The sequence below is a fragment of the Meriones unguiculatus genome (assembly GCF_030254825.1).
Source record: "Meriones unguiculatus strain TT.TT164.6M chromosome 13 unlocalized genomic scaffold, Bangor_MerUng_6.1 Chr13_unordered_Scaffold_40, whole genome shotgun sequence".
NCBI lineage: Eukaryota > Metazoa > Chordata > Mammalia > Rodentia > Muridae > Meriones > Meriones unguiculatus.
Genome location: NW_026843649.1, coordinates 2,732,710 through 2,749,218, shown reverse-complemented (window position 1 = coordinate 2,749,218; position 16,509 = coordinate 2,732,710). Strand labels below are relative to the sequence as shown.

At 38.5% G+C, this 16,509-nt stretch overlaps 1 pseudogene; it reads right to left on the bottom strand.

Annotated features, from left to right (window-relative positions):
- Positions 1 to 7,714: 7,714 nt before the first annotated feature.
- LOC132651161 (single-stranded DNA-binding protein, mitochondrial-like) lies at positions 7,715 to 8,153 on the bottom strand (annotated as a pseudogene).
- Positions 8,154 to 16,509: the final 8,356 nt, after the last annotated feature.

The following is a 16,509-nucleotide window of genomic DNA, read 5'->3' as shown; positions in this document are numbered from 1 at the left end:
TTAGGTTAAGAAATTTTTCTTGTATGATTTTGTTGAAAATATCTTCTGGAACTTTGATCTCATCCTTCTTCTTCTAATCTGATTATTAGTATGTTTTGTGTTATCATAATGTCCCAGAGTTCCTGGATGTTTCCTGAAAGTTTGTATGTAGACCAGGCTGGTTTTGAACTTAACAGCTCTAACTCAAGTCAAGTGTTGGGCTTAAATCTAGGCCAACATGCCTGGCATCAACATCACCATCATTGGCTGCTGAGCATGGAATATAGAGTTTTAGGTATTTATTTTCTTTTGTTTTGTATATGTAAGCATAGGTTATTGTGTTGATCTTCATCAACATCTTGCATTTGAAATTTGGCAGGGAGTATATTTAATTTCTTAGGATGCCCTTTATTTATGACACTAACACTATCTGAGCTTTCCAAGTCATTGAATTGTAGGTGTGTGACGCTCTTCTTACCAGTTGTATTTGTTTTATTTTAATTTTGTTTGTTTTATTCACATTTAATTTATTTTTAATTTAAATTGTTTTTTTTTATTTATTCTCTGACATGAACTTGAGTCTTTGATCACCTCCTCCTGGGTGGTGCAACCTTGCAAGGCCACAGAGGATGACCTTGATGAGGTCTGATGAGACCTGATAATCTAGAAGGGAAGGAATCCCTCCCCAATTAGGAGACTAGAGAAAGGGCATAGGAGCAGAAGAAGGAGGGTGGGTGGGACTGGCAGGAGATGAGGGAGGGGGCTATGGCAAGGATACAAAGTGAACACATTGTAATAAATAACTTAATTAAATTAAAAAAATAATTTATCCACTTAACATCCCAATTGTAATCTTCTCCCTTGACTCTTCCTTGTCTCACCCTCCATTTTTTTCCTCCTTATCCCATTTCCTATATCTCAGATACAGGGAACCCTCCTCTCCTACCATCTGAAACCAGCCTATCAAGTCTCACTAGGACTTCCTGCATCCTCTTCCTCTGTGGCATAGCAATGCCCCTCCACCACGGGGAAATGATCAAATAGCACACAACAGAGTCCATGTCAAAGCCAGCACCTTCTCCCCTTACTATGGATCAAACATGGAGACTGAGCTGCCTATCAGCTACATCTGAGCAGGGGTCTGTTTCCTCTTCATGAATGGTCTTTGGTGGGTCCATCAATCTCTGCAAGTCCCCATGGGCCCAGATTTGTTGTCCTTGTTGGTCTTCTTATGGAGGTCCTGCCAGCTCTGGGTCTTTCTACATTCTATCCTCTCACTCTTTCCTATGATTCCCTGTGCTCTACCCAAAGTTTGGCTGTGAATCTTAGCATCTGTTTCGAACCCCTGCTGGGCGTCTTTTGGAGGATATGTATGTTAGGCTCTCATCCTCTTCCCTCTCCTCAGTCACTTCTGGTGTCGATTTTATATGCACTTTTGCATAAGAATTAAGCATCCTCCATAGGGTCCTCCTTTTTATTTAGCTCCTTTAGGTCTATAAATTGTAGTATGTTTATCCTATATTATGACCATTATCCATTTACAAATGAGTATATACCATGCATGTCTTTCTGGTTTTGGAATAACTCACTTAGGATGATCATTTCTAGTTCCATCTACTTGCCTGAAAATTTTATAGTTTCCTTTTTTTTTTAATACCCGAGGTGCATTCCATTGTGTAAATGTACCACAATTTCTGTAAAACAATGGTTTGGTTGAGAGACATATAGTTTGTTTCCCTATTATGGCTATTATGAATATAGATGTTATGAACACAGTTGAGCAAATATCTTTGTTGAATGGTGGAGCATCTTTTTGATATATGCCCAGAAATGGTATAGCTGGGTCTTGAAGTAACACTATTTCTAATTGTCTGAGAAAGTATCAGATTGATTTCTAAAGCGGTTGTATAAGTTTTCACTCCCACAGCAATGGAGGAGTGTTCCTTTCTTCACATTCTCACTAACTTGCTGTCACTTCAGGTTTTGACCTTAGCCATGATGGGTTTAAGATGGAATGTCATTTGCATTTCCATGATGACTACAGATATTGAGCATTTAATGTCCACCATTTGATATTCCTCTGTGGAGAAATCTTTGTATAGTTCTGTACCCCAGTTTTAAATTGGATTATTTGGATTATTGGAGTTTAATTTCTTCAGCTCTTTATATATATTGTTTTTTAGCTCTTTCAGTTGTATGAAGGGTTGGTGAAGATCTTTTGTCAGTCGGTAGGCGGTCATTTTGTTCTATTGACAGAGTTCTTTGCTTCATAGAAGCTTTTTGTTTCATGAGATCCTATTCATTAATTCTTGATCTTAGAGCCAGTGTTCTTGGTGTTCTGTTGAGGAAGTTACCTTCTATGCGAATGAGATCGAGGATCTTTCCCACTTTTTTTTCTAACAGATTTAGTGTATCTGGTTTTATGTTGAGGTCTTTGAACAACTTGGACTGCAGTTTAGTGCAGGGTGATAAATATGGATCTATTTTCATTTTTCAACATGTAAACTTCAGGTTAGACCAGCACTGTTTGTTGAAGATGCTGTCCTTTTTCCATTGCATGGTTTTGGCTTCTTTGTCAAAAATCAAGTGGCCATAGGTGTGTGGGTTTATTTATGTGTCTTCACTTCAATTCCATTGATCCACTAATTGTTTTTATTATAGTACCATGCAGTTTTTATTACTATTGATTTATAATAGAGCTTGAGATGAAGAATGGTGATACCTCCTGAAGATCTCCTATTGTACAGGATTGTTTTAGCTATTCTGGCTTTTTTATTTTTCCATATGAAGCTGAGAATTGTTCTTTCAAGTTCTTTAATGAATTGTGTTGATATTTTGATGGGAATATCATTGAATCTGTAGATTGTTTTGTTACGATGGCAATTTTTACTATGTTGGTCCTACTGATCCATGAGCACGAGAGATATTTCTATCTTCTGGTTTCTTTTTCAATTTCTTTCTTCAGAGGCTTGAAGTTTTTGGTTTTGTTGTTGTTGTTGTTCATATAGGCTTTTTACTGGCTTGTTGAGGATAACACCAAAATACATTTTTTTTTTACTGCCTATTGTGAAGGGTGTTATTTTCCTATTTTTTTTCAGTCCATTTGTCTTTGGCATCCAGGAGTGTATTTTTTTGAGGTTCCCTACAGTAGAATTTTGGGGGTCATTTTTGTATACTGTCATATCATCTGTGAATAGAGATACTTTGACTTCTTCCTTATCACTTTGTATCCCCTTAATCTCCTTTAGTTGTCTTATTGCCCTAGATAGGACTTTGAGTACTGTATTGAAGAGATTTGGAGAGAGTGTGTAGCCTTGTCTTTTCCCCAAGTCCAGTGGAATTGACTTAACAATCTTTTCATTTAGTTTGATGTTAGCTATATACTATTCTGTATATATTCTGTATATTTTCTGTATACTATCTTTACTCTTTTTAGATATGTGCCTTTGTCCCTGGTCTCTCCAAGACTTTAAACAAGAATAACTGTTGGATATTGTCAAATGCTTTTTCAGCATCTAACAAAATGGCTTTTTTCAATTTGTTTATACAGTGGATTACATTGATGGATTCCATATACTTAACCACCCTCGCATGCCTGGGATGAAGCCTACTTGGTCATGGTGGATGATACCTTTGATATGTTCTTGGATTTGGTTTGCAAGTATTTTATTGAGTATCTTTACATCATTGTTCATAAAAGAGATTGGTCTGAAGTTCTCTTTCTTTTTGGGGATCTTTGAGGATTTATCAAGTTGACTGTGGTCTCACCAAAGGAATTTGGTCATGTTGCATCCATTTCTATTTTATGAAATAATTTGGAGAATATCAGTATTCACTCTTCTTTGAAGGTCTTGTAGAATTCTGCTCTGAAATCATCTGGCCCTTGGCTTTTTTTTTGGTTGGGAGTATTTTGATGGATGCCTCTATTGCCTTATTTACTATAAGACTATTTAATATCTTTACCTGATGTTGATTCAACTTTGCTAAGTGGATTTTAAATAGAATTGTATATTTCATTTAGATTTTCAAATTTTGGGGCATATAGGCTTTTGACATAAAAGGTAATGGTTCTTTGGATTTTCTCAGTGTCTATTATATCTTTTTCTTTCAGACTTTGTTGGTTTGGATAGTATCTTTCTACCATTTACTTAGTTTGGCTAAGAATTTGTCTGTGTTTTTTATTTTCTCAAAGAACTAGCTCTTGGTTTCGTTGATTCTTTGAATTATTATCTTTGTTTCTAATTTATTGATATCAGCCCTGAGTTTGTTTTTTCCTAGTGGTCTACTCTTGCTGGGTGTGTCTGCTTCTTTTTTCCTAGGTCTTTCAGGTATACCATTAAGTTGCTTGTGTGAGATGTCTCCAATAGCTTATGATGGCCTTTGTTGCTATTCAAACTCCTCTTAGGACTGCTTTCATTGCATCGCATATGAAGTTGAGAACTCTTCTATCAAGGTCTGTAAAGTATTCTGTTGGTATTTTGATGGAAATTGCATTGAATCTGTAGATTGTTTTTGGTAAGATGTCCATTTTTACTATGTTAACTCTGCCAAGCCATGAGTATCAGATAGTTCCATATTCTGATATCTTCTTCTAATCTTTCTTCAGAGACTTGAAGTTTTTTCATACAAGTCTTTGACTTAATTGATTATGGTCACACCAAAGTACTTTATGTCCTTTGAGGCTATTGCGAAGGGTGTTGTTTCCCTAATTTCTTTCTCAGCCCTTTTATCTTTTGTGTACAGGAGGGCTAAATTTTTTATGAATTAATTTTGTATCCAGCCACTTTACTGATGCTGTTTATCATCTGTAGAAGTTCCCTAGTAGAAGTTTTGGAGTTATTCAGGTATACTATCATATCATCTGCAAATATTGATACTTTGACTTCTCCCTTTCCAATTTGTATTCTTTTGATCTCCTTTAATTGTCTTATTGCTCTAGTAAGGACTTCAAGAACTATGTTGAAGAGATATGGAGAGAGTGGACAGCCTTGCCTTGTCCCTGAGTTCAGTGGGACTGCTTTAATTTTCTCTCCATTTAGCTTGATGTTGGCTATAGGCTTGTTGTATATTGCCTTTACTATGTTTAGGTATGTGCCCTTTATCCCTGATCTCTCCAATACTTTAAACATGAATGGATGCTGGATTTTTTCAAATGCTTTTTCAGCAACTAAGGAGATTATCATGTGTTTATTTTTCTTTCAATTTGTTAATATGGTGGATCATATCAATGGATTTTTGTATATTGAACCACCCCTGCATACCTGCCATGAAGCCTGCTTGGTTGTAGTGGATGATATCTTTGATGTGTTCTTTTATTGGGTTTGCAAAGTATTTTGTTGAGTATTTTTGCATCAATGTTCATAAGGGAAATTGGCCTGAAATTGTTTTTTATGCTGCGGTATCCAGGGCTGCTTGCTCCTGGATAACTGGGTTCTGGAGATGCCATTTTGCTCTGTCTTTTGTTGGTTGAGCTTTTATGCTGGCCTCTATCCATTTGGCTATCTTAGGTGTTGGGTGTTAGTTTCTGGTGGTTCCTAGAATCCTGTGCTGGGGAGAAGGAGAATCCCTTTGGCAGGAAGAAGATTTTTTCAAAGGAGGCTTCCTTAGCTTTTGGGGTACGGTCACTGAATGACAGGTGTTTTTCAGGAATTGTCACAGCTCACCTTAGGCATACAGACGTTAGTGGAAATTTTCCATGTTAATCAAGGGGGCTCTCTTCTCACCCAGAGAAATCCTGGAGACAGCTGCCCTGATGCTGGGGTTCTTGCTGTAAATTTAGTGAGCTGAAGCTGTAATCTGGGTACCCCATGGTTTGGTCAGTTTAGTTAGGGATAACTGGTTGTCCCTTGGAGCAGTATCTGGGGGTTGTTCTCAGGGAACCCAGGCTTCTGTAGGTCTGATTTTGGAGCTCTGTGCCCCAGTACCCAGGTGGTAATCAGTGGCAGGTGAGCACCACTCTCATGTGTACAGCAGGAGGCTAGAGTCTGGAGCCTGTAGATAACCAGAAACTTTTCTGGAGCTAGGTGTCCTAAAGTAGGGCCAGATATTTCCCCCACCTTTGCGTTTTCTCCCAACAGAAAGATCCAGTCTGTACTGTTGGGGGGTGTAGAGTGCATAGGCACTTGCTTGCGAATGGTGGCTCCAAGCTGGTGACTGGACAGGAACCTGGAAAATTTTTCCGATAATATTCCCATATGTGGTCGTGGTAGTGGTGGTGGTAGTGGTGGTGGGAGGGTCAGCTGAGTGCTCTAAGCTGGGACCTGCTGTTTCCCTCCCTGTGGGGTTTTCTTTCTACAGGGAAACCCATCCTTTAGTTCCCTGGGGCACACAGTTCTGTCTGTGATGGAGAGTTGGTTACGTGGGTCTGGCGGCTGAAGTCCCACTCAGGGCTGGCTGCTGTGCACCTGCAAGTCTACAGGACCTTTTCCATGGATAGACTGGATGACATTCAGTCAGTCCCACTTGCTTCCTTCCCTGTGGGTTTTTCTTGAGAGTGGGACTCCCAGTCTCTTGTGCTCTGGGGCACACAGTTCAGCCTGGGAAGGTGATCAGGACACACTTCTTGGGTCTATTTTCTTGAAAACTTTATTCCTGCCAAAACAGCCCAGGAAATTTTCCAGGGATTAGCTGGGTGCTCTGAGGTTGAACCCAATTGTTTTTCTCATCATTGGGTTTCTTATCACCTGGTAAACACAGTCAATGTTGTTTAGGGACCAACTGTTCCAACTATTTGTCACTGTGCAGTCTCTGTTACCCCACTGATCAGTATGCAATCAGCCCTACCATCTGGAATCTGTTTTTAATTTTTACTGAATATGAGTATTTTGATTGAAGTCATGAATATGAACCTCTTGTGTGCCTGATCGTCACAGTAGTCCAAAGATGTGTTCAGAACTTATGAACTTATAGCAATTGATAATAGTGGGTCCCAGTTAAACACTGACATTTCAGACCAATTATTTGCAAGAGCAGCAAGAGCTCCTCACTGCTGAGCCATCTCTCCTGCCTTATGTTGCTTACATATATCATCATTTACATTGCTAATATTTTCATCTTTCTATTTTTAGCTATTTAAACATGCATTCCTTTTAGTAAGATCTTATTAAAGTTACAGTTTAAGCTAGGGCATTGTAGATTTCTGAAAATTGAATACACAACTGGAGTGAATGTATAATTCCTTGTAGAAGCTTCAGTAAACACCTCTCAGTTCTTTCCATGTTTTATGTTTGTTTTATTGATTTAAAGGGGTGACTCTGTCTTACTATATAGGTCTGGCTGTCCTAGAACTCTTTGTATAGATCATGCTGGCATCCAATTAAATAATATATACCTGTGTCTGCCTCCTGAGTGATGGAATTAAAGGCATGACAGAATATACCCAGCTTGTCCATCATTTTTTTTGTAGTTAGTAACTGTTCATATTTCTCTGATGTGTACTTAGTACTGTTCATCTGTTAATTTCTCTCTGTGTGTCTCTGTCTCTCTCTTTCTATTTTGCTCTCTTCTCTCTGTTTGTCTTTGTCCACATTAATTGCCATGAGTATTCCAAACCTCTATCCTATTCAGATATGGCACAGTTAAACTTTTTTATTCCGTTTTATTCTAAAATGACTTAGTGATAACATTCACACTTATTTTTTAATAGAAAAGTTTTAATCTTTATTTTAAACTATAGCCTATACATGATTTAAAAAGGAAAATATACAAAACAATGATCAAAGAATAATCATGTGTTCTATGCCTTTTCTTTTGTCTGGGAACTCAGAAATATGATGTTATCAGCTATGATTATTGTTGCTTGCCACTCACATTATTTTTATCCATCTATTCACTGTAGTACAATTTCCCCTCCACAAATATATGAGCCCCCATTTTCATATACTGGTATGCCACATCTCTGATCCCTGGTCAAAACATGATATCCAGTGCCATGTTGTCTTTTGACTGACACCACCCATCTGTTCACTGTCACCTGATAGCCACATCTCATTTGTTGCTAGATAAAATATGATGACTGTGTTTTTTCCTTCTACCTGTCTCATGACAGGGTCCTGACCTACTTGCTCAAGTAACTAAAGATGATTCATACATTACTCAAGAACCCAACTAATGTCTAATTCATATTCATGCCTTACAAACTAATGAAACACCTTTAACAAAGGTTTCCAAAGCATGCCTTTGGTTTTCCTTACAATCTAACCTTTAAGCTTTTTCTTCTCCTCTTGTTCACCTCATGCACAACACCCAACTATCTAACACTAGCACTTCTGTGTCAGAAAATAAATGGAAGCAGCACTAGAATTATATGATTCTATTGCCAATGAAGTATAAATTAATATTGTTGCTACTCTTTCTGTTGTACAAATGCATGGCATATTTTAGGATTCAGTGACCTTCAATGATGTGCATGTGAAATTCAGCCAAGAAGAGTGGGCTTTGCTGGAACCATCACAGAAACAACTCTACAATGATGTGATGCTAGAGACCTGTAAAAACCTCACTGCTATAGGTAAGACAGCAAATTTTCTTTCACTTTTAAAATAAGGAGACAAGTCTTACTTTGTTATTTATCCTTTTCTATGATTCCAATTGAGAATGAGGAGGAATGAGGTGACTAAATCAGGCATGGTTCTAAGGGTCATAGAAGATAGTGATTTAAGTTTTGCTTTAATAATAATATGATATTTCCAGTCATATATATTTTCTGGTACTCTATTTTAGGATACAATTTGGAAGACCATACCATTGAAGAACATTTTCAAAGTTCTACGAGTAATAAAAGGTAACTTTATGTGCACACTGATATAGATATGAATCTTAAGAAATTTTAATGTGTCCTGGAAGTTTGGTTTTTTTTGTTTGTTTGTTTGTTGGCTGCTTTTTATTTTCTGTTTTTGAAATAGTTTTTTTATTCTGTGTAGCTGTGGCTTGACTTAGACTTGCTTGTTAGAACAATGTGATCTCAAAATCACACAGATCTGCCTGCTTCTGCCTCCACAAATGCTGGGATTAAAGGAATGTACCAGCACACCTGGCTGTGTCCAGGAGGTTTTAAAGAAAAGCAACAGTGTAAAAAGTGCACTGCTTTAAGTGTACTGATGATCATTAAAATCTCATAATTCCACGTACCTCAATGTCAGGTATCTGATTTGTGTTTGCAAGGTACTCCCCTAAGATAGAAGAAAATAAAATAATGTTGTAACAGAAAATACCATTGAAATCATATAGACATTACAGCTACTGAGTTAAACTGCCAATCTGTTTAGTCTCATTCTATCTACTCAGATATTGTAAGAGGTATACACATTGAATAGGTGATCAGTATGTTTCAAAACCTTCTAATGAGCAGATATTTCATAGTACAACCAGTGTTACACATATTCATGTAGTAACACTGTAAAGTTTAGTGAAAGGAGCAGCTTCTGAGAGTCAATAATAAAATTGTGGAGAAACCTTAATCCCTATATGACATGTCTATGATGAACAAAAAAAAAAAAAAGTGTTAATTCAATGTGGAAATCTTTTATTATTCTTGTAATTTAAATTGGTATATCATATGTCACAATGTTTATAAGACACATGAGCATAGAGATATTGAAAGAAGCAGTGTAACTATGTTTCTCCAAGAATAATTAATTTTGTAAAAGTCCCCACTCTGAGTAGATTTTCTGAATGTGATAAAAGGTAACAGTTAATTGGTTTTGCAACTTCACTGAGAATTCATTAGCAAAATCATACTGCTGAAAATACCTATGAATGCTAGAAATTTGGAACTTCTTCTGCTTGTCCTGGCTCACTTTGTAAATGAAGTCATTCATACCGTACAAAAATTTGTGAATGGGATTGCTTTGGTAAAACTCTGAATTCTTACAATACTCTTCATATACATGAGAAAACCTCTTATAGAAAAATGATGCTATTAAAGTGAACCACATAATAAATGCTCTTACCATCACAGAGATCTTCAAAAATACCCATAATGAAGGGGAATGCCATGAATGTAAATAAAATGATAAAAGTTTAAGATTTGATTATTCTTTTTATCATTAGACCAAATTATAAAATTGATTCACATAGATAAATATATTTATTAGTGTAATCAAATGACTGTGGTCAATATTTCACATGTGCCAATTATCTTTGCAGGCATGAAAGCAATTGTACTGGAGGGAAACCTTTTAAACGCACTCTATGTGGTAAATCCTTCCACCATACCACTGTTCTCATAAGCCATGAAAGAACACACACTGGAGAGAAGCCTTACAAATGTAATCAATGGGGTAAAGCCTTTACAAAAAACAGTCAGCTCATAAGGCATAAAAGAACACATACTGGAGAGAAACCTTATGAGTGTAACCAGTGTGGTAAAGCTTTTGCAAAAAACAGTCATCTCATAAGCTATGAAAGAACACACACTGGAGAGAAGCCTTACAAATGTAACCAGTGTGGCAAAGCCTTTGCAGAAAACAGTACTCTCTTAAGCCATAAAAGAACACACACTGGAGAGAAATCTTATAAATGTAACCAGTGTTGTAAAGCCTTTGCACAAAACAGTCATCTCATAAGCCATAAAAGAACACACAATGTAGAGAAACCTTATGAATGTAATGAGTGTGGTAAAGCCTTTGCACGCCACAATAATCTCATAAGCCATAAAAGAACACATACTGGAAAGCAACCTTATGAATATACCCAATATGATAAAGCCTTTGCACAGCTGTCTCCGGAAACATGAAAAACGCACAGTGGAGAGAAGCCTGGTGAGGATAATTAGTGTGATAAAACCTTTGCATATTACAGTCATCTCCTAAGACAACAACACATTTTGGAGGGAAACCATATGAATTAACTGTGTGGCAAAGCCTTTGCACATAACATCTCCTAATACATACAAGAAAACATACTGGAAAGAATCTATCTGACTTTAACCAATGTGAAAAAACTTTTGCACTTCAGAATCATCCTCACAATCATGAAAGAAATCCTAATGGACAGTGGTTTTAACATGGTGAAACCATTCCATATTTGTATAATCTTCATCATCATGAAAGGATTCATACTGGAGAGAGCTTTTGAATGTGTTAAAATGGTGAAGCCTTGCACAAATCTAGAGTCATCATCATCATAAAAGTATCCTTACTGGAGAGGAATTCTTTGACTATAACCAATATGGAAAGGCCTTTGTGTTCTTTGGTCTACTGAGATCCAACAGAACTGAAAAACTAGCTCAATGGAAATGACTTCCCTTTTGTGAAGGGGAAGGGGAGAGGGAAGAGGGGCAATAGGAATGGAGGGTAGTAATGGGGGAGAGAAGGGAGTGGGACTACAATTGGAATTTAAAGCAAATAAAATTATTTTTAAAAAGAATACAATGAATGGTGAATATCAATTACATGCAAAAGTATTATAAAATGTGTTTAGGGAAGACTTATTGATAAATCTGATTCTCAATATTTACTGTTTTCCATTGCCTCACTTTAGACAAGAAAAGTTCAGTCCAGTGGATGAATATGTAGGGAATGGTGAACTAACACCAGCCAGGAAGTTCTCTGAGAGTAATATAATAGTGGTAACCTGTAGAAGTTTCTTTGTGTATACATATATATTGTTCCAGGGGTTCTATTGAAAACCATCACAACCCAGACTGAATTTTGAGATGTGAAGGAGGAGGCTTTCTCTGCCATGTATGACCCTGGTGCTGGCCTAGTTGTGTAACAATGTAAGGGTGAGTTTTCTGTGCCTGACTTCAACTGGGGAGTGTCTTTAGACATAGATGCTACTAGCCAAATTTGATAGATGGCTTTTGACACTGATCCCTGCTAACTCTCTCCTCCTTTTAAATATAGGATGATTAGGATCTATGCTCTTGTTCATATGATAGGAATGTGCTATCTAATGCAAATCAAGCATTCTTGAAGTACCTAGTTTTGAACGATTATATACACCTATCCATGGAGCATCCCAATCATTTCCCAAGGGGTATATAGCCTCTGTTTTCTGGAATTCAATTTGAACTTATTTCCTGAGGTGGTTCCTCTAGACAGAAGGAGAACCAAATTCTTTGAAATGCGTGTGATCAAATGTTTCAGACTTCATAGCATTTCATATTTCACATGTTTCTGGATGTGAGATGGTCAATTAAACATTGTCTTGTGTGTGGGACTCTGTAAAATGAGTTATACTTAGTGTTAATTTCACAGTAAGGTTGCAGGCAAGCTTCAGGGTATGGAGTCTTCTGACATGAGCAGAGTGGCCTATGGAGAAGTAATGAGAGCACAAATATTATTTCCTTGTTTTAATAGCTGAGTAGTATTGTGATAAGACATGGGTGGATGGCAGAGGAGGGAAACTCACCTTTTGAGTGGGATAGAGGGAAGAGAAAGGATGTGACCAGTAGGAGTTGAGGGAGGGGCCTTCAGTCAGGATATATAATGAATAAACTGTGAAAAATTAAAAATAATTAATAAAAGAAAAACGAATTAGAAAAACAAAACCAGAGAGCAAAAATTTGAGTTCAGTCTGGGTAACTGCCCTTGCTCAAAAAAAAAAAAAGATATAAAGAAAGAAAAGATTAAGCATCTTACCATGGACTTCCTTCTTGATTACCTTCCCTAGGTCTACAGAGTAGTATTCCATTGTGTAAATGTACCACAATTTCTTTATCCATTCCTCAACTGAGGGATATCTGGCTTGTTTCCAGCTTCTGGCTATTACAAGTAAAGCTGCTGTGAACATGGTTGAGCAAATATCCTAGTTGTATACTTGAGCATTTTTTGGATATATGCCTAGGCATGGTATAGCTGGATCTTGAGGTATCACTATTCCTAATTGTCTGAGAAATAACAGGAGCCTATCACAGAGGTCCTCTGAAAGACTCTACCCAGCAGGGTATCAAAACATATGCTGAGATTCAGAGCTAAACTGCAGAGTGCAGGGAATGTTATGATAGAAGGGGAAGATAGAAATATCTGGATGGAACAGAAGCTCCACAAGGAGAACAACAGAATCAAAAGGTCTGGGCACAGGAGTCTTTTTGAGACTGATATGATAAACAAGGACCATGCATGGAGATAAATTAGAACCCTTACACAGAAATAGTCCAATGCGTCTCTGTATCCAAGAGGGTTCCCAATAATAGTACTAGGGACCATCTCTGACATGAACTCATGGGCTAGTTCTTGGATCAGCTCCACCTGAGTGGGGAACTATCCTTCCAGTCCACAGAGAAAGACAAAGAAGCCAGTCCTGATGAGACCTGATTGACTATAGTCAGATGGAAGGGGAGGAAGTCCTCCCCTATTACTGGACTGGGGGAGAGACATAGGAGAAGAGGGAGGGAGGGTGAGATTGAAAGGGGGTGGTGGAGGGGCTACAGCTGGGATACAGAGTGAATAAACTGTAATTATTAAAATAAAAAAGAAAAGAAAAATTAAAAAAATGTTTAATAAAAGAAAGGAGAATCAAAGATGGTGGTACCAAGAGGACAGTTTCTGCAGAGCAGTAGAGCAGTGACTACACAGCAAGCAACAGACCAAACTCTGAGCCCTAAAACAACAGCAATTGTGTTTCCAAGTTAAGAACAAACCCCATGGAGTGGGAAGTAATCGCTTCTTTTCTCAGGCTACCCAGATAAACCATGGAAGATTTCCTGGGTCCCTGCAGGCAATAGGTCACCAGCCCAGAGCCACATGACTGTGCTCTGGCTCTGGTCACCATCCCAGACTGTACTGTGGGCCCCACAACACCAGAGATTGGGATTTCCAGGCTATAGAAAACCCCATGGAGTAGGAAGCAATCAGGACTGACCTCAGGTCACCCAGAAAATCCCTGAAAAAGGTCTGGGCTCTAGAAGGTGCTCAGGCCAGAGAGCTGCTTGTATGCCCAAATCACTGTCCCACACAGAACTGTGGGTACCAAAGCACCAGGGACCAGGTTTCCTGTTGGGAGGAAACCCCATGGTGAAAGAAACATCAAGTCCAACCTCAGGGCATCCAGTGGAATTCCACCACACTCCCCCAACAACTTCTAATGAAAAGTTTTTGGGTTCCTTCAGATGCCCAGTCAGCAGCATAGAGCCACTTACCTGCTCCTGTTTGTTCTACTCAACATCCTAGACTGAACTGTGGACCCGAAAACAGGACAGACTGGGTCACCCTGTTGGGAGGTAACCATAGGGTGGGGGAAACATCAGTTCCAAACTCAGGACAGCAGTTCAGGAAAAGTTTCTGGGTTCCCACTGGCTCCAGGATCTAGCATCCTGCTGTATGCATGACTGCTGCACTTACCTGCTGCTGATTACCACTTGGGTACTGAGGCACAGAGCTCCAACCTCAGATCTACAGAAACCTGGGATCCACAGATCAACACTAGACAAAACAGTCCCAGCATGATTCTTAAATTTCTAGCAGGGTGGCAGTTCTACCCTAGCCTCGCCCTAACAACAGAGGAAACACTCTGTCTGTACACCCTCAGGGACACAGAGCTAAAGTCAGTTTCACTGTTATCTGCAGTCTGTGGCCTGGAACACAAAATGTGGACCTGAAACCATTCAAGAAAAAGACTGGCAGGCATGAAGGTGCAGGCTTGTAATTGGAGGACAAGAAGCTGAGGGAGGATGATGAGTTCCAGACCAACCTGGGCTTCATGTTTCCAACTGCTTGTCCCATCAAAACCCAGAGAACTGGACTGAAGATATAGATCAGTAGTTAAGACACATGCTGCTCTTGCAGAGGACTGCATTAGGCTCCCAGAATCTGTATCAGGTGGATCACAATGATGTCTAGCTCTTGAGCATCTCCTACCCTCTTCTGGCCCTTGCCAGGCATGTATACCCACATGCACACAGATAAATAAAATAAAGCTACTTAAAAACTGAGAATGACAGACAGAGAGATGGACAGGTGGACACAGCATGAGCTTGCCCTGCACTGGAGACTACTACTGTGCCTAAGAACCCTCACTGTGCCTGCCAAGCTGCTGTGCCCATCGACCTGCTGCAGTTCCTGCTAACCCTACTGCCAAGTCCATCAAATCTTCTGCCACTTTCTCTGTTCATCACTGCACAGTAGTTCACTGTTTTTTTTTTTTTTCTTTCTTGAGATGGGATCTCATATACCCTGGCTGCCCATAATCCTGGTCTGTAGCTGAGGGGGACCACAAGCCTGAATAGTCTTTTGAGCTTTTGCCATTCTGATGGGTGTAAGGTGAAATCTCAGGGTCATTTTGATTTGCATCTCTCTGATAACTAAGGGCATTGAGCATTTTTAAGTGTTTCTCTGAGATATTCCTCTACCGAAAATTCTATGTGTAGCTCTGTCCCCATTTTTGATTGGATTACTTTTGATTTAAAACATAGTTTTTGAACAATTTTTGAACCATGTTTCTTTGGAAGAAATAACAGATTTTCACAACAATATGTGTGTGTAATAGATATATGACAAAGATGATAGATAGACAGATAATAGATGTGAGATAGATGGTTATATAACTGTAATAATATGTGTGCAACAATAGGAGGGAGACTTGTATAAAACATCATGATAGGCTAGGGTCAAATAGAAGGGGAGTAGGATCTTGCCTATCAGTGGGCTAGGGGAGGGGCTTAGGCACAGAAGAGGGAAGGAGGATGTGAGCAGATGGAGATGAGGGAGGAGGCACAGCCACAGTACAATTTGAATAAATTGTAATAAATGATAATAATAAACAGTAATGTAAAAAAATCACCTTGAAATTTATATTCATCTCCAAAGATTATGAATACCTAATTCTTTTAAACTGTTAAAGGTCCATAGTGAAAATAAAAGAACAATAAGGCAAGAATTCTAGAAAAACCAGAGTGTGTAATCTTGACTGCTTAGAAGGACAGAAAGGCCCCAGGTGAGGCTTATTATTAACTACTATCAAGCATTATTAACTACTCATACAATGTCTTTGAGTCCTTTAAAAAATAAAGATTTGAAGTTGGGCATCTTGGTGCAAGCCTACAATTCCAGCATCTCAGGGAGGCAGAGGCAGGTGGATCTTTTTGATTTCCAGGCCAGCCTGGTCTACAAAATGAGTCCAGGATAGCCAAGCTATAAAGATCAAAGAAGGAAGAAGGAAGGAAGGGAAGGAAGAAAGGAAAGTAAAAAGTCAGACCACACTAGTACATGGAGCTGGTCTTTTTAAGTTTTAATAAAACGCATTCAAAGTTTTCCAAACATATGTTCATACCTATCACAATGAGATTTCTCACATGGGGGGGAGTGTTTAATCAGCTAACCTCAATTCTTATCATTACTTCTACCAATATTCTGCAATTTGGTTAGTAAAAACAACAATCAAATAAGGAAAGTTAGAGTTAAAAATGATTCTTTATGCCAAGCAGTGATGGCACACACCTTTAATCCCAGCAGTGTTCAGGAGGCAGAGACAGGCAGATCTCTGAGTTTGAGAACATTCTTGATTTACAGAGGAAGTTCCAGGACAGTCAGGGCTACATGGAGAAACCCTATCTTGGGAAAACAAACAAACAAACAACAACAACCAAAA